This window comes from Ambystoma mexicanum, chromosome 2p, assembly GCF_040938575.1.
Source record: "Ambystoma mexicanum isolate Mex_15411 chromosome 2p, UKY_AmexF1_1, whole genome shotgun sequence".
NCBI lineage: Eukaryota > Metazoa > Chordata > Amphibia > Caudata > Ambystomatidae > Ambystoma > Ambystoma mexicanum.
The window spans coordinates 1,248,548,810-1,248,554,569 of NC_090923.1; the positions used below are offsets into that span (position 1 = coordinate 1,248,548,810).

Below are 5,760 nucleotides of genomic sequence, written 5' to 3' on the forward strand. Positions count from 1 at the left end.
CTGATCTCTTTTCGCATGTAAAAGGAACTTGGGGTTGGTCACCCTAAGTTGCCTAGGGTTATTCAGATGTGGAACCCTTGCTCACTGTGCTCAGAGAGGCACAGCTCCACCTTCACTGATGAAGGCCGACTAGGCCGAAACACGTGTCTGGGGTTGCTGTTGGTACTCTTGTTCAAAGGAGAATTGCCTAGCGTTACAATGCTGGACTGCCCTTGTGGGCGGGACAAAGACTGATTTGCAAATGGATATTCCTCGTTTGTGAGAGGGACAGTGAGTTAAACCAGGTGGCTGCAGACTCTGAGTGGGTAAATTCCCACAGAACAGGTTGTTATGCTGTGCTCTTTCTTGCAGAGGGCACCCCGACCTCTTTTTGAGGGAATCAATTAGGATAGACACTTAAGAGCGCATTTTGAAGGATATGTGGTGAGGGGGTTGTTATATTCAGTGTGAGGGTTGCTCAACAAGGATACACGGGTAGGCTGCAGGAATATTTTTCAGCTTACAATGTTAATCAGCTCACATCAGGTACTTCAAGGAGATAGGGAAGTACAAAGGGGAGCCCACTGGCTCCCACCACTCAGGCTACATCCTCCAACTGCCCTGAGTGGAATCACATTCAACCTCAAACATTCCAGACACTCACATGACATTCCATTCATGACATCACACCCTGCATTCATACACCATGCATTCAGGAAATAGGGGCCAAGCAGGAAAACCAGTCATAACAGGGATGCAGAGGGTTACATGCAGGAGATACTGGCTAAGGAGGGAAAGGCAAAACCAATCTAGGCCAGGGAGGCACCACAAACTATTCATCTGTGTGGTGTTCTTTGAAGGGTTATGTTATATAGTGATCTTCTATATGCATGCAGTGCATGATGTCATCGAGCGAATGTTGTGTGAGTGAGCGGAATGTTTGTCCTTGAAGACGGTTCCAGCCCAGGGAATAACAGAGTTGTGAGCCTTGGTGGTGGGAGCCAGTGGATCAATCTCAGGTCTCCCAGAGGTCTCTTCCTGTTCTTCAACTGATCTTCATGTAACTTAATAGAAGAAACTTCAATACCACGTAACCGATGTCCCAAAGATCTTCATTTATAACAGTGCCGATGAGCTGGTCAGAAACTGGACCCAAAGCGTGCAGGAACCTGAAAGAGAGGAACAAAACAAGAGGTTACCTGCTGCGGGGGGTGGGGTGATGGGTGCAGGAAGAGGTTGATGACCCACTGCCCCCAAAGGTGATGCACCCCACCACCCAGGGAAGCGTAAAGGGAAGGAAATGGGTCCTTCTCTCCTGGTGATGCTGGAGAGCTCAAGATGCTGATTTAGAAACTGCTGTAAAGCACCAAAGGCGCCTGCTGAGTGTAAAGGTTGCTGGAATGTGAGGCGCTGCTGAAAAAGTCCCAGCTAAAGGGACATTAAACATTGGTAGTTAGAATCCTCTTCACTAATCTAGTGTCCATACAGAGCACATATCTTGTTTGTCTAAGTATACCTGGGCCCATTATTTAATATATGTATCAACCAGATCCCCAATTAGGTCAGCTTGAGTGGGTCTACCTTGCCTCCTTATCGCTGCACATTAAAATGTACACATTTTAAAGACCAGTCCGAGGCAAGCCTGTTTTGTAGGCGCATGGGCGGCCTTCCAATCCATGATTAATCATTTGCGAGCCAAGAACAGGACTATGTGTGCTAACTGTCGTATATTGGAGTCTGCATGCCTTTCTGCACCATTCATACCAAATAACATGGGACCAGGGGCGAAGGTAATGGAAGTGTTGGGAATACGACAGACCAATTTGTGAATTCTCCTCCAGTAAGTTATTATAGCGGGACACGACCACATGCCATGTATCAACGTGCCCAGACCCCCACATTGGTGCCAAACGCCGAGGAGCTCACCAGGCCCATGCAATACATTTTGCAGGGGGGTAGTATAGTTGTTTAATTAATTTGTATTGAATTTCCCTGTTGCAAATATTGTAGGTCATGGAGGGAATGTTCTCAAAGTAGTCATAGATGTCACCCAAGTCAACTGGGGTGTTTAAGTCAGTAGACCTTGTGTTTAAGTCACTGGACCTTTGTGCTGAGAGGGTTATATTATATCGGGTGTTGTTTGGGATGCAGCTGGCATAGAATGAGCACAACTTGATGAAATCGGTGGGGTTACCCTCAAATTCCTGTTCACCTGCAATGGGGATGTCTTGTAGCGTCTGTGTAGTGGTGTTCACTTTAATCACTCCACATATGGTTGGTAGTGTATCCACTCTGCTGGACTTGGAGCTTTTTGCTACGAGTGGGTGGTGTTTTCGATCCACATGTTGCTAAATGTTGTAAGATGGAATTATGTCTGCCTGCTGTGTAGATGTGCTGGTGGTTTGGCACAGTAATTTACATGTGCCTTGTGTGTGAGAACACCTCTTTGACTATTGTAAGTCTATAGTGGTTTACTGATTTTGAGGTGTCTGTAAGTAATAGGGCTCTTGGTCAATGTGGTAAGGAACATTTTTGAGAGCTTTATGAAGCCCCGTTCTGAAATAAATACTTCATAATTTTTCTGAAGATTATTCCTCTCAGCAGGACGTTTGTTGTTTGGCCCGATTATGTGGGAATTTATTGTTGGCAAGGAGGTATTCCCGTTCTGATGGTTGTGTGTAGGTAAAGGTATTTTCCAATCTAGGAAGACACAGCATATAGAAAGCACCTGCTGCAATGCCAACCATGGAGTTAAGTTGGTGTGACCAACTTTTATATGCAGTGATCCCATGTAGTGATTACTTGAATGTCTGACCTTCTTAGTAGTTGGTCTTGATCCTCATGTGGTGTGTCCCAACTTTCCTGTATATATTTCTTTTTGAGTGAGCCCCCCTCCCAAAATGTTGGTGAAAAAGTGGAGGTGTGCAATGTTCTGCCTGATAGTGTGCTTGAGGTGTGAATGTTTGTCTGGTATGCAAAATTATAATAGTGCTCAAGTGCGGCAGATTTGAGATTGAGGAGCGGCAGGCCTCATTGGGAGGTATGTAAGCCATGAGGGTTGCGGATGTAGATATTTTATGATATTATATGATATGCCATTTATAATGCGCCTATACACAGGTGTTTCAAGCCGCGACGAGGCAATGTAGGGGAGACAGAGGGAGGACGGAGACAGCAATCCTACTAGGCCAGGTGACATTGAGATCACGCAAGTGCAGGGGAGGGGGGAAGTAGAAAAGTGCAGGGGGAAAAAGGAGGGGACAGTGCAGTACATAGGATAACAGTAAGATATATTAAGGACAATAAGTAAAAGTGCAGCCAGCTGGTGGCAAGTGCAAGGGTAAGTGCTGACATCAGGTGTCAAGTGCTAGTAGGGGCTGTAGGGATACGGAACCGTCCCTGAGTGCAAGGGTTGCCAGGGGGGCAGTGCAGATGTGCAATTGGTGGGGAGGAGAACTGGGCCCGAGATCAGAGGGTGGCCAGGTAACCAGTGCAGTTTCAGATTCAGCCAGGAGATCAGCAGGGGAGAGGAGGAGAGAAAGCAGAAGCAAAGAGGAAGGTCTTGAGGTGCTTTCAGAACTGCAGATGACTCTTGGCGGGGGATCACTCGGCTCGCGCGTCGATGAAGAACACAGCTATCTGTGAGAATTAGTGTGAATTGCAGGACACATTGATCATCAACACTTCGAACGCACCTTGCAGCCCCGGGTTCCTTCCGGGGCTACGCCTGTCTGAGGGTCACAAAAAAAAAGAACCAGAGATGGTTCTTCTCAGGTTCCAGAGAGGCAGGGAGGCTGTTCCAGATGGAGGCCCCAGCAGAAGAAAGAGATCTACCACCAACTCGCTGTTTGGAGAAGCGACTGACCCTGAGGGAGTTGGAGGTGGACGAGCCAAGAGGGGAGATATTTAGGGAGAGAGAGTTGAAGGTATTGAGGTCCCAGGCCCCAGAAGGCTGTGTGGACAATGCAGAGGGTTTTGAACTTAATCCTCACCACCGCTGGGAGTTAGTGCAAAGATTTCAGTCCTGGAGAGATACGATCCCTGGGCTTGAGGCCAAGGACAAGTCTCGCACTCCTGTTTTGGATGAGTTGCAGAGGGCGGTGAGTAGAGGGAGGCAGATTTAGAAAGAGGCTGTTGCAGTAGAGAGAACCAGAGCTCTGGAGACAGTGAGCTTCTGGGGGAAGGAGAGGAAAGGGAGAATACGTATGAGGAGGTGCAGCTGGTAATGTGACTTCTTAGAGACATCAGAGATGTGAGGAGAGAAGGAAAGTGTGGAATCGAAGATGACCCCGAGGTTTTTAGCCTCACAGGTGGGAGCAGGAAGAGGGCCAGGAGAGGCCGGCCAGATAGTAACAGGAAAGAAGGGTGCAGGTGTGCCGATGAGGAGAATCTGGGTCTTACTGGCATTAAGGCATAGATCATTGGCACCGCACCACTCCTGGATGTCGGACAGACAGTCAGAGATGAGAGAAGGAGAAGAGGTGACAAAAGGGAGCCTGAAGATGAGTTGAGTGTCAAACGCATAGCACTGAAAGTTGGGGCAGAGAGCGACAATGCGGTGGCCAAGAAGTGCCAGGTATTGGTTGAACAGCTAGAGAGGGAGGTTAGACCCCCGGGGAACACCACAGGTAGAGATAGAGATAGAGGAGAGGAAGGACCCAAGTTGGACCTGGGTGGGTCGATTGGAGAGGAAGGAGGTCAACCAAGCTAGGGCCTGATCAGTGATACCCAGGTTATCACAGCGACAGTTGAGCAGGATGGCATGGTTGACTGTGTCAAAGGCAGAAGAGAGATCAAGTAATATGAGGACACAGGGGTTGTGTTAATCGAGGTTGGAGAGCAGATCTTCACAGATGTTCAGGAGAGCAGTTTCTGTGCTTCTGGCAGCTCTGAAGCCAGACTGATGGTCATGGAGACAACCAACAGATTCAATGTGAAGAGTAAGTTGGGAGATGGCCAGCTTTTCCAGGAGTTTGCCCAGGAAAGGAGTGATGGAGATTGGACGATAGTTAGCCGGGCAGGATGGGTTGGCAGAGGGTTTTTTTTTTATTAGAAGAGGGTGCACAAGGGAGTGCTTCAGGGGGAGGGGAAGACCCCAGTGGTGAAGGAGTGGTTGCAGAAATCAGCCAGAGCAGGAGCCAGGGTGTCAATGTGGTCCTTGATGGTTTCGGAGGAACAGGGGTGAACCTGTTTTCACAAGACTTTCATAGGTCAGACTTGTCTAGAAACCTTGTCTGAGTAGAACAGGGGAAAGGCAGAGAAGGAGGGAGGAGAGGTGCTGCAGAAGGGCCAGAGGAAGAGCAGGGAGTAGAGGGAGGAGTGGCGAGGAAGAGAGAGAGGACAGGATGTCCAGAGTTTTATATATGAAATGAGAAGCCAGGGCCATGCAGAGGGCCTCGGAGGGGACAGGAGAGGCAGAAACTGCAGGGGGATGGCCAGCTCCTTGCAGATTTTAAAGAGGTTGGCTGAGTTGTTAGATTCCACAAAGACGCGGGCTTGGATGTGGGCTCTCTTCTTGGTTCGGACAGAGAGCTGGTATTGCCTTTGGAGCAGGCTGCAGGCCAGTTTGTCAGAGGATGTTCCGGAAGCATGCCATTTCCTTTCAGCCACTATACACTTGCGTTTAAGGGTGCCAAGGTCTGAGTCGTACCAAGAGTTGCACTTGGCTTTGGGCTTCAAGCAGATCCTCATGACAGGGGCGAGAACATCGAGAGTATCAGATATAGCAGAGTGAAGCATGGAAAGGGCTATGTCAAGGTGTGAGCTAGCCAACGGGGGAGT

General features: G+C 48.8%; 1 non-coding gene across 1 annotated transcript; it reads left to right on the forward strand.

The window, feature by feature from the left end:
- Positions 1-3,566: 3,566 nt before the first annotated feature.
- Positions 3,567-3,720, forward strand: LOC138568296 (5.8S ribosomal RNA). Its single transcript, XR_011302636.1, has one exon. It is a non-coding gene; the product is annotated as a 5.8S ribosomal RNA (ribosomal RNA).
- The last annotated feature ends 2,040 nt before the right edge of the window (positions 3,721-5,760 follow it).